This window comes from Pinus tabuliformis, chromosome 5_1, assembly GCF_031772625.1.
Source record: "Pinus tabuliformis cultivar Carrire ecotype Pingquan chromosome 5_1, CPIR1, whole genome shotgun sequence".
NCBI lineage: Eukaryota > Viridiplantae > Streptophyta > Pinopsida > Pinales > Pinaceae > Pinus > Pinus tabuliformis.
The window spans coordinates 743,512,244-743,525,419 of NC_142305.1; positions in this window are offsets into that span (position 1 = coordinate 743,512,244).

A 13,176-nucleotide genomic window follows, 5' to 3' on the forward strand; every position below is an offset into this window, starting at 1 on the left:
TCAAGGCAATGATATGGCAAATGCTTGGTTCATTGTGTCTCCTCTGCTCCAATTTCCTAATCCTCTAGGCATAATGAATTCTCTCTCCACTCTCCTCTTTCATCTATTAGAATGTAGTATTTTTGTTTCCATCTTCACTACTAGGGACTGTCTAGGTCCTCCTGACCTGGACATCCATCATATTGAATTTGAATCTCTATTTTAAGAAGTTTTGGTGGCTCATTATCCGAGTAAGGTTTAAGTCATTTTGGTCCTCTGGAGTTATTTTCTTGTGATGGATGTTTATCTAAGTGGGAAGAGGGACTAATGGGATACTATAAATCCTCTTCTCACGACATGGTTTCCCTTTGGTTGTGATGCAACATTTTACTCTTCCACAATTGGGTGTCTTGTTTCTATGGGGAATCATAGTGACAATCTCACAACGTCCATGGTGCAGAGCATCTAACATTTGAACAACCTCTCTTTGGCTAACACATTCTCTTTTTTTGCATATAAATGTACTCATGGAAAAGATCTCCATAATAACAATTTTTTTATCCTCGGTATTTATTTTTGGACAAAAGACGTATTATTCCATCGGTAGACAAGTTTCCTTAGTGGTATACCATGGAGAAAAAAACTTCGATGTATGACTTGTTGACGGATCAATATAATCTCTTAGTTTACAAAAAACAAATCCCATTTTTTTTTTTTGACTCATTGATGTTAAAGGCACATTTTTTTTTTCTTACCTCACTTTAATGACGTGCCTGTGTTGTTATAAGTGCATCGATGACCGCTAAACAATACAATGGACCACTATAGAATTTAAATGACAAAATTCAAATGTAAACCTCTGCAAAAATTTAATTGTGAAGGTTTTACTTAATGGAGGCAAAAGCAAAGGCCCAACTCCAGTGATTTTTTGTTCTGTGACACACTAACGTGTTTGTCATATAAATTAGCACTTGTGTGTTATTAAGTGATTAACCTCATTGATAACATTCACAAGCACTTACATATTTGTTTTGAAGTTAGTCTATGTTTTCTTTTTTCCTCTGAAAAAAAGTCGTAATTTCATTCCTTTGAATCAAAATTACATTTTTTTTATACACTTCAAAAGTGTGTTCTTGAGACTTTTGGAAAGCCGCTCAAAAACCTTGAAAATATTTGACATCATAAAGTCTCTAAAATGTGCCTCAAAACCATATAGGAAACATGATTTAAAACATTGGCGAGATTCTAGATCTCTGAGCCTAACAAAAAGTAGCTGACAAAAAACATGTATCAGTTCAGGAATTTTGAAAATTCCTCAAACCAGTTGTGATAACAATATATATAAAGAGTATGTTATGGAAAGATATAGAGAAAATAAAAAATAGAGCATAATCAATGGTGAGATTTATCCTTCGGTTGCAGCAACCCATCTGTCTCATCCATGAAAGGCTTGTGAAAAAACTCATAGTAATAAGGGCCTATATATTTTGTGATGTGCTAGGGACCTAGATCCATGAGAAAACCCCGTTTAGAAAGGAAATACTCTATTTGGTTCCTTTCCCTGTAGATATGAGCACATAAAAAGTAAGAAAAATATCTCTTCATACGCAGTATATCTTGAATCACAGGCATGAGCAAATTTTTTTGACACTAATTGCGGTTGCTGATCCAATTGACATTAAGCAGAGAATAACCATAAAATTGAACTGGTCACATCCCTTATCCAAGAAAAAACCAAAAGGGTCTTGAGTATGAAAAGTTTAGCAGAGTTAAGGGTATCCCTCTCGTAACCCATTTTGGCATTGAAACTATGATCCTCTATATGAAATAAGACAACACCCCCCACCCCCCCCCCCCACAACTGCACTAGTTGGCTTGCTGGGAGGCTCCATCGAAATAACCCCAAGGAATAGATTTGTTAGGCTTCTTGGATATCATAAGGAACAAATTTGAAGAGGCCGATGGTTGAGGAAAATGTGAGAGGAATTCCATTCCCTCAACAACAATCATCTCAAGCAAAGGATGAGAATCTTGAAATATGCAATTGTTGCAAGCCAGCCATATGCCCCAGGAGGCTATGAGGGAAGTGCTTTGAAAGTTTCGGTAGTCAGGTTATGGAACCAATATTTATAACAACCTACTACAATCTATCCATCTCATACACACGCTGAGCCAAATGAGGTAACTTTTAAGAGTAGTCCAAACTGCCTTAGAAAAGGGACGATTGATGAATAAGTGGCTAATAGATTCTTTAGCAGAACTACGTAGGCAACACCACCCAAGTCTGACCTTTGAGCATTTTCACATTACATCCCACATAGGATATTTCCTTGTAAGGAGGCACCACATAAATATTCGAGACTTCAATGGACACTTCATATATCAGATGATTTTGCACCACCATTCCTTTTCAATTTGCTACCCCTTTGAACTAATATGGAGATATCCAAGCTTTGGGGTGTAGAGTCCCAAAGGTGAGAAGGAACAAATTATTTCATCCTCTTTATAAGTTAATTTGATGTTGGAGTCTTGCAATGTGATCAAGAGATGACCAATCAACCCAAGAGATCTTGCCAACCTCCAACAGTTGTATGATTGGGGTCTGGAACCTGTGTTAATCTCTTAATTCCTCTGTCCTTGAGCCGATTGACCACTTGAGCTGAAAGTCTAAACTTGTCCCCACTACCCACCCATGGGTGTATACCTATTTTGATGTGTCTCCCATCACCAACCTTCCATACCAAGCTATTATTGACAATATCAAAAGAATTCAAGACTGCTCTCCATACTATAGACATGTTCGTTCTTGGCTTGAGAGGGATTCACATCCATTCTTCCAAATTTAAGGGGGTAATATATTTTCCTGTGACCACTTGAGTCTACAGGTTGTCATAGGAGATTAGACTCCATCCACATTTTGCTGCTAATTCCTTCGAAAAATGAAAGGATTTCTTGAGTCCCCATCCTCCTAATTCTTTTGGAAGCGCTATCTTCTGCCATCTAACCCAGGGAGCAACATAGTGATCTTTTTGGCTTGCCCAAAGTAAGGAGAAAAAGAAATATTTTAGCTTTTTCTAAGACTCCCTTTGGGATTGGGGTGAGAGATCCAGTAGACTAGGGTGGCCTTTAAGACTAATTTAACCAAAATTAATCTACCTGCCCTCGATAACCATAAAACCACAAATTTTGAGCCTCTTTTCAAGCTTTTCTAACAACCAGGCCCAATGTGATTTTGAATAATTGTTTGGTTTCAGCTAAAATCACAAAAAAATTAAGCCTTCTTTAAACTCCCAAAGTTCGAAAGAGAACATCCTTGAAAGATACATGCTTTCTTTGGATTTTAAATTAACACAGGAAATGGATGACTTTCTGGCATTGATTTGCATGCCAGTTACTTTCCCAAAGAGAGTTATGACTTCAAACAAATCGTCAGCTTCTCTCATATTACCATTGCAAAAGAGTAGATGTGAGATAGTCGTACCTAGATCAATATTCATATCATGAAAACCACCTCCTCTTTTCACCTCGGCAAGTAGGAGGCTAATACCTTCGGCTACTAATAGAAAGAGGAGAGGGGCTAAAGGACAACCTTTCCTTATGCCTCTGGATGCGTGAAAGAATGGAGAAGCCAAACCATTGATTAGGATTACGAAGGAGACAATTTGGATGCAACCCATGATCCAATTAACAAAAGAAGGAGGGGAGCTTATTTTTGTGAGGATAAGCCTAAGGTAAACCTAGCTCACCCTATCATAGGCTTTCGAGAGATTGATCTTTAAGACAACCTGTTTAAGCCGATGAAACTTCATACTATGTAAAACTTCTTGAGCAACCCCTATTGCTTCGTGAATTTTTCTTCCCTCCAAAAATACGAACTACTCTTTGGAGATAGGCTTGGACATAATAGGTTAATCCTTCGAGAAATAAATTATGCTATGAATTTAATGCTATTGCACAGATAGATTGGATGAAATTCATTAAAGACTGGGGATTTCCACCTTTTGGAATAAGGGAAATGAAAGTAAAGCTGATTTTTGGACACATTGATTACTTCCAACAAATATTAACTAACCACCTCAATTGGAGTTAAAAATGTTTCAATTGTCCACCCATACAGTCCTAGGATTTTGTCCTTCTGAGAGCCAACTAGAACCTCCTTAACCTCTTTTAGGGTTACTTCAACTTGTAAATCTCTACATATTCCTCACTTACATAACTTGGAAAGTGTTGAGCCACTTGAAGTATCTATACTATATAGTTTTGGGGATCTTCCCTGAAGAGAGAATAAAAGCGTGACTTTCCCATCTTAGCCAATCCTTCGAATAAGGATACTTCTCTATTTTCTTGGTCCTTCATACTCCAGATGGTATTTTTCATCTTATTTCGTTTTGCGTATGCCTGAATTTTTTTTGTGTTTGAATCTACAAGGAATTTCTACATGGTATCGGAGCAGAAATCACTCTAGAAGAGGAGAATACGAGTTTGTCTTTTGCAAGTGAAATCAAATTTGTAGTATCATTCTTCAGAGCCAACAGGATGTCATTCTACGGATTGAGACTCGAATATGCCCTTGAGGGTAGTTCGAACTATATTGCTTGGAAGGACAGGATGGAGGTAGTGTTGGAAGACAACGAGCTTAAGGAATTCATAGACAAAGATATTCCTAAGCCTCCAACAACTGATGCTTAGGATCTGGTAAAGTGGAGAAAATGTGTTGCAAAGGTGAGAAGGATTATCCTAGAAGGAATTCCAGATCATATTGTCTCGAACTTCCACAATAAGGAGACTCCATATGCAATGTAGATGGCCTTGAAAAAACTATTTCAAAACAACAATGACCATAGGAAGATAGCACTAGAGAACAAGCTAAGGAAAATCAAGATGGAGAAGGGCGACACAATACCGGAGTACTTGACCAAGTTCACCCATTGTTGGGATGAGCTTGGAAGTGTTGGTGCTACAATTTCTAAAGATGATCTGGTCATCCTAGCACTTCTAGGCCTTCCTAATAGTTGGCACAACTACCAGGATCTCGTAAATGGGAGGGAGAAGGTACCAGGGTGGGAGCATTCGTGGATCGACTTGGTGCAAGAAGAGATTCAACGAAACACCAGAGATGGATCCTCATCCAAGCATGATGATGAGGAGAAATGTGCCTTAGCTAGAAAGGAAAAGAAAGGGAAAGGGAAGCCATCCCATTACAAATCAGATTCTAGTCAGGGCGACAAGAAGATGGACTTGTCGAAGATTAAATGTTTTCATTGTCATGAGTTGGGACACTATGCCACAAAGTGTCCACACAATAAGGTCAACAAGAAGCCCTCAAGAGGAGCGATAGGTGAAGTTCTTGCTTCACAATTCAAGTTGGATTTCACCCTCATTACTTGCATGGTGACATCGGTGATGGGTAGTGTGTGGCATATGGATAGTGGAGCCTCATTCCATATGACTGGAAACAAAGAATTCTTCAGTGACCAACATCGCTACTGTTACTTTTTAGAGGGAGCCTGGTTCTCCCCTCACATTAAAAGATGTCATGTATGTTTTGGGTATGAAGAAGAATTTGGTTTCAGTTGTTATGTTTGAGGACCATGGCTACGATGTGATATTTAGCAAAGGAAAGGCTTTCCTTCTGGACATAGCCTCAGGACAAGCAAAGTGGATCGAGGTTTGGGTGAAGAACCTCTACAAATTGGATGTAGAAGATTGTGCTGCTTTGAGCATAAAAGAAGAAAAGGTGCAAAGCTGAGACATCATATTGGTCCACTTGCATCACAGAGCCTTGCAAATCATGCAACATATTTCTATAGGACTTCCCAAGGGTGCACTAGAGCAGAGAGATACATGCAAAGGGTGTACATTGGGGAAGTACACCAAAGCCACCTTTCATGATAAGGACAGTCGAGCGCAAGCGATCCTTGAAAGAGTTCACTCAAATGTGTGTGGACCATTCTTGATAGCCTCCATGACCAAGCACAAGTATTATGTAATATTTGTAGATGATTTCTTACTTAAGTGATAGATTTTATTCATGTAGAAGAAAGATCAAACATTCTCTAAATTTTGTGAATTTAAAGAACTTGTTGAGAAAGAAATTGGTAGGAAAGTGAAGGCTCTCATGAGTGATAAAGGTGGATAATATGTGTCGAATGAATTCAAGAAATTATGTGCATTAGAAGGCATTCAACGAGAGTTAATATCACCCCATAACCCACAATAGAATGCAGCGGCTGAAAGGAAGAACAAAAGTATTGTGGGAGTTGCACGGCCAATGTTACATGATCAAGGCCTACCATTGAACTTATGGTCTGAAGCATGAAACATGACTATATATGTGAAGAACATGAGTCCTCATCAGCTTCTCGAGATGAGTACACTAGAAGAAGCTTTTTTAGGTAAGAAACCAGATGTGGCACACTTCAGGATCTTTGGTTCATCAGTTTACTGTCATGTTACCAAGGATGTAAGGAAAAAGATAGAACTAATAGTTGAGTTGGGCATGTTTTTGGGGTACACTAATACACCTCACAAATATCGGGTGTACATTTCATCTCACAAGATGACAATGGTTTGTGGAGTTTTGAAGTTCGATGAAGATGAGGTTATGAGATGAGAGGGAGATTTAGTTACATGCAGATGAGGGGATTTTAACTCCAAAGGAAGAACCTTAGGATGATGTGGAGAAACAACATGAAGAGGAGAAGAGAGTGGAAGAACCCACTCATGCAGAGAATTATAGAGATGGAAGGAAGCACACCATAGAGGATGACAGATTGATGCATGATGATAGAGAGAATGTGGGAGCACCCACATCACATCATAGGCAGAGGAGGTCACCAGATTGGTACACTAGCTACATGGCTCTAATGAGCGAGAGTGTAGAGATTGAGCCATCCTCATTCGAGGAAGCAATGCAACAACTAGTATGGGTTGATGCCATGGTAGAGGAGTATGCCTCTATTATCAGAAACAGTGTTTGGGAAGTGGTCCCAAGACCAACAGACAAGTCAATGGTGAGTTCCATATTTGTGGCCAGAGGGTTCTCTCAGGTGGAGGGAATTGATTATAAGGATACCTTTGCTCCAGTAACAAGGTACACTTCAATCAGAGCTATTCTAGCACTTTCAGCGTAGATGGGATGGAAGATACATCAGATGGATGTGAAGAAAACATTCCTCAACAAAGTGATTGAGGAAGAGGTGTACATTGAGCAGCCAAAAGGATTTGAGATCTTCAATAGAGAGTTGCATGTGTACAGACTCAAGCAAGCGTTGTATGGATTGAAACAAGCACCTCGTGCTTGGTACACCAGGATTGATAACTATTTCACTAGGCTGGGCTTCACCAAAAGTGAAGTAGATGCAAACCTTTACCATATTTTGGTTGATGAGAAACTGGTAAAATCTTGCAAAGAGGATATTGTAAGAGAATTAGAGATGAAGGACTTGGGGCTCATGCATTATTTCCTTGGTATGGAAGTATGGAAAGGAGATGAGGAACTCTTTGTCTCTTAGGGAAAATATGCCAATGAGATACTGAAGAAGTTCCACATGGAGAGCAACAAACCCATGGAGACTCCTCTAGTAGGGAATTGGAGGAAGGAGGATGCTACTTCAGGTGAAGTATTGGAGGCTACTATTAACAGGAAACTTATGGGGTCACTTATGTATTTGGTGAACACACGACTGAACATATGTTTTACAGTTAACCAACTTAGTCAAGAAATGGTTAAGCCAACCAAAATCTATTGGAAGGCAACATAACATGTGTTCAGATACCTCAAAGGCACCACTCAGTTTGATCTTTGGTATAGATAGATAGAGGGGTCGAAGCTGCAAGTCTTCACAAATGCATATTGGGTAGGGAGTCGATCTGACAGGAAGATCACATTAGGGAGAATCTTCAGTATTGGGTTAGCAGGAGTTCCTTGGTACAACATGAAGCAGAGATCAGTTGCACTCAGTACGATAGAAGCAGAGTACATGGATGTTATTCAAGAAACTTGTGAGGCTATCTATAAGAGGAAGATCCTTGTTGGGTTATTTGGTCAACAGATGGATCCTACAGTGGTTTATTATGACAATCATAGTTGAATAAAACTCTCCAAGGATCCATTTTTTCATGATTGGTCTAGGCATATTGACATCCAGTACCACCATATATGAGATTGTGTGCAGAGGAGAATCATGTTCTTGGAGTGCATTCCTATAGAGGAGCAAGATGCAGACATCTTGACTAAGGCACTGTCAAGAGAAAATTTTGGGTTCGATAGAAGCAGGATTGGGGTAGCAGATTATCCTGTTCTTGTTAAGAGGGCGTGTTGAAAATGCAACAAGAAAATCCTAATTTAATTTTGTCCTTGAATTAATTAAGAATAAAATTGTAATTCCACATTACATGAAAACTTGTATTAATTAACTAAGTTAATTTGACTTAGTTGGCTCAGTTAATTCGAGTTGAGGGTCTAAATAGTGTCATGTAGAGTGTCTCCTACGTTATAGGATCCCTGGTTGAGTTTATTTTTAGTTGTAATTAATTAATTCAATTTAACTAAGTTAAAGTCAGTTAAACTAGTTCCAACTGATGGAGGAACTAGTAGGAGGTCAGACAGTGGAGTGTTGCTTCATGTGTTCAACCAGTTAATTGATGATTCACTCATAAATAACTTGTGCATGTCAGATCTGAGAGTTACCCAGTTGAGATCAGAGTTCAGGGGCAATGTACTATTAGTTGTATAATCATCTGAATTGTACAGGTGGTGCATGTAGTCAGAGGAAGGCCTATGAGGATTTCACAATTCATATTGAGTAATTTCCCTAATTAATAGGGGATAATTCCCAAGGAAACATCACAAGGAAATAGGGACTTGGGCAAGCCAAAATTTTGTTAAGTATTGGCCTAGGCTTGTCTAGGAAGCAGTGAGACATATAGAGATAGTGCAGAGGTTGCTTGGCCTTGAGCAAAGCATTATAATCTTCTCATATTTTCTGACTAATGCAATATACATATAGCAGGGTTTTTTAGCTACGAATTTCCCTAGGAAATAATTGTGTAATGTGTTGATTGAATTCTTTCTCTTGTCTGATTCGTGATTTCACAATCATTTAATTGTTTCTACTAATGAGTAGAGTAGATTCAAGTCTATTGTTTTAGTAAATTACAATTAGTAGTTTGAATCTATAGGGAATTTCTACAGTTTCCCCCCCTGTGGGGTTTCCCTGGTCTTTGACCAAACTTGGTGTCTCTTGTTGATGTGTTTATTGTCTCCTTTGCCATTGCATTGATTGTTCTATCTTCAATTACAGTTGATGATTGGAAAGATTAATTGATATTGAAAAAAATGTTAATTAAAGTATTGAATTGGGCTAAAGTAATTGATACAAATAGAAGAATCTGAAAATTTAACATGGTATCAGAGCTAAGGTGAAGGACAAGCCCAAAAGGATCCAATCGTTCAAGCAATCATCTTTGGGATAGTTGAAGGAGCCAATCTAGTCAAGTCAAGATGTCCTCCTTCTTCAAGGAAAATGAGAAGTTGGGTGACTCATCCAATTTTGTTGCATGGAAATTCAGGTTGGAGATCATAGCTAATAACAATGATGTTTTGGAATACATTCAAGGAAAAGGAGGTCCATTAAATTCAAGAAATCCTCCTCCTCAAAATTCAAATAGAAGGAAGGAATTATTTCACATTGAATGCTATAATTGTCATAAGAAAGGCCACTATGCTCAAGATTTCCCTGAAAATAACAATGGACCAACTACAATACTAGAAGCAACAACAAGAAGTTCAATGATCAAAGAAGAAGGGATAACCGAAGGAATGATCACAATGGAAGAGATGAAAGAAGAATAGAGATGCTCCAAGTGATTATGAAGAATATCGTCGTCCACAAAAGAAGTCAATGTTCTCCAAGTATGAAATTAATGTTGCAAATCAATCTGAATATATTCTTATTTCTTATCTGACTAGTCCTTCTCCTCTAGATTTATGGGATAGTTGGTTTCCTGATAGTGGGGCTGCTTATCACTTCTATGGATATAAGGAAGTTCTCTCTAATTTGGTAGAGAGGGAGTAAAATTTGAAAATTATTCTTGGAGACAAATCCACTCATCCCGTCAAAGGATTTGGGTCCATCAAATTTCATTTGGATTCCAGGGAATCTGTTTTGCTCCATGATGTAATGTATGTGCCAGGATTGAAGAAGAATTTGGTATCAATATCCGCTTTGGAATACAAAGGGATGAGGGTTGCCTTCATCAAGGGAAAGGTTATTACTTGGCCTATTGGATCACCTATGAGAGATGCATTCACATTGGGATCAAGATATGAAGGATTCTATAGAGTCACTAGAAGACCACTTCTAGCATTGGTCCATAATACTAATCATCTAAGCGAGCTATGGCATCAAATATTGGCCCATCTACATTATGATTCTCTTCTGAAATTAGAGAAATTGGTCTCAGGGATTCCCAAGGTTCAAGCCCAACATGATGGAGTATGTCTAGGTTGTGCCAGTGGAAATAAGACAAGGGGACCATTCCCCTCTAGCGAGAACAAGATAAATGACATCCTCCATCTCATTCATTCCGACATATGTGGTCCAATGCCTTGCATTTTATTGGTGGCCATATCTACTACATTACCTTCATTGATGAATTTTCAACAAATACATGGATATATTATTTGAAGCACAAGGAATGTTCAAGGAGTTCAAAGCTTTGATTGAAAATCAAACAAGGAAGAAAGTCAAAATATTGAAGTCTGACAATGGTGGAGAGTACACATCAAACGAGTTCATTGATTTTTGTAAGAAGGAAGGTATTAAGAAAGAAACAATTATGCCCTATACTCCCGAAAAAAATGGAGTGGTCGAAAGAAAGAACAAGTCCATTATAGAAGCTGCCCGTGCCATGCTCCATGCTCAAAATTTGCCAAAGTTCCTTTGGGGAGAAGCAAAAAAATTCATCATATATGTTCAAAACAATATACCTCATCAAGCATTAGCCAACAATACCCCTGAAGAAGTGTTCACAGGTGTCAAGCCTGATGTTGACAATCTCTGTATCTTTGGCTACCTCATACATTTCCACGTGCCAAATGACAAAATAAACAAGTTGGAAGCCTCAGGAAGAAAATGTACGTTTGTTGGATATTTTGAAAATTATAAAGTGTTTAGAATATGTATTCCTGGTCAAAGGAAGGTTGAAATTAGCAGGGATGTTACATTTGATGAAGATGCCACCCTTGGAAAAGCTAGGGACCTTCCTCCACCTCATCCTCTTGAGAATAATGATGATATGGATATTTTAGATGATCCTTTCGTGCTCGAATTTGAGACAAATATTGTTGATGATCCCAAGGAGCCTATGGAACTCTTAAATCCTCTTCCATGTAATCCTAGCACCAAGAAGAGGCCACTTTGGCTTCGTGACTCATTACAAGATTATGGGAAACATGTTCCTGTTTGAAGATCATTTAGAGAAAGAAAGAAACTATGCAAATACCAGGGTAATGTTGCAACCATGAGCACTCTGATTTAAGCCGAAACTCCCACCTTTGAAGAAGTCGTGAAAGAACAAATTTGGAATGATGCTATGGCTAAAGAATATGAATCAATCATGAATAATGATGTATGGGATGTTGTACCGAGACTAAAGGGGAAATCTGTGGTGACTTCAAAGTGGCTATTCAAAATCAAACATGGAGTTGATGGTAGCATTGAGAAATATAAAGCAAGGTTCATGGATTGAGGATTATCCCAGATAGAGGGAGAAAATTATGATGATATATTTTCCCCTTTGGATCGATATACAACCATTCGTTTGATAGTTTCCCTTGATGCAATTCAAGGATGGACCCTTCATCAGATGGATGTGAAGACAACATTCCTTCATGGCATGTTACAAGAGGAAGTGTACATTAAGAAACCACAAGTATTTGAAGTAGAGGATCAAAAGACACATGTTTGCAGGTTGAAGAAGGCATTGTGTGGTTTGAAGCAAGCCCCCAGAGCATGGTACGCTCAACGGGTACACTCTCCCTCCCCGTCTGGACAATGGGTTAAGGAGGCTTGGGGAATGTGATCCTTACTTGTTGGTAAGTCGGGTATCTAGCCCAAGCTCAAATTATGATGTAGGTTTTCTGCCACATGACACTTGAGGGTCATTGTTGGGAGATTGGGAGGCAATAAGATAGGTTGAGATGTGATCCCCTATATCATCTATTGCTCGATATGGGGTCGGAGATGTTTAGCTCCCCCATGAGTTTCAGATTGAGATGTGCTCTTCGATGATGTAGAGGGTGGTAACATTAGCTCCCTGATGATTCTTCTTCTTTATATTCAAGAATGTGTCAACAAATAGAGTTGAGCATAGATGGGACATGATATGATGACATGATACACATGATATAATGCAGGTGGAATTCTCCCTAGTTGGGAGGGAGTGTCAAAATTGGAAAATAGGGAAAAATTCCACTTTGGACAACTCATTTGATGGAGATGATGATTACTTTGAATTCCTTATTTCGATAGGACCAAAATCAACCTAAAGATCATCAAATTTGGACTAGGGAAAGTGTTCCAATGAAGAAAAGCCCACATATGCACATTTGGACAGGTCAACCCTAATGGTAAATTAGTCACCCTTGGAAGCCTATAAATACAAGTGACCCCAAGCTCATGTGGACATCACTAAGAATTTTCTTCTCTTCCTCATTGATTGGTTCACATAATCCTGAGGCTGGGTCAACAAAAGAAGTTTGCAAAGGTCCAAAACTACAGGGTTCGAAGCTCACATATGTTCCTAGGGTTTTTGGGCTACAGTCATTGGCTTGTCAAAGGATAAATTTGGCTGCAGTTGCTGGCTCACATGCTTAAGGGAGTGATTGGAAGCTCTCACTCACTTGTACAATTCCTCCTTCCTGCGACTGAAAAGTTGGACTGAAATTTGACCGTTGACCGAAGTTGACTGCATACTGAAAAGTTGTCTCTAATATATATTGATGTTGAAAACATTTTTCTGAATTTTATTGGGATATTTTGATGAATGATATTGTATTGGGCTCATTGTACTCTTTGCTAAACATTTTATGACAATCTAATAGAAGAATAATTTCAAAGGGTTTTCCCCCTTGTGGGGTTTTTCCCTGATCTTTGACCAAACGTGGTGTCTCTTGCTGATGTGTTGATTCTC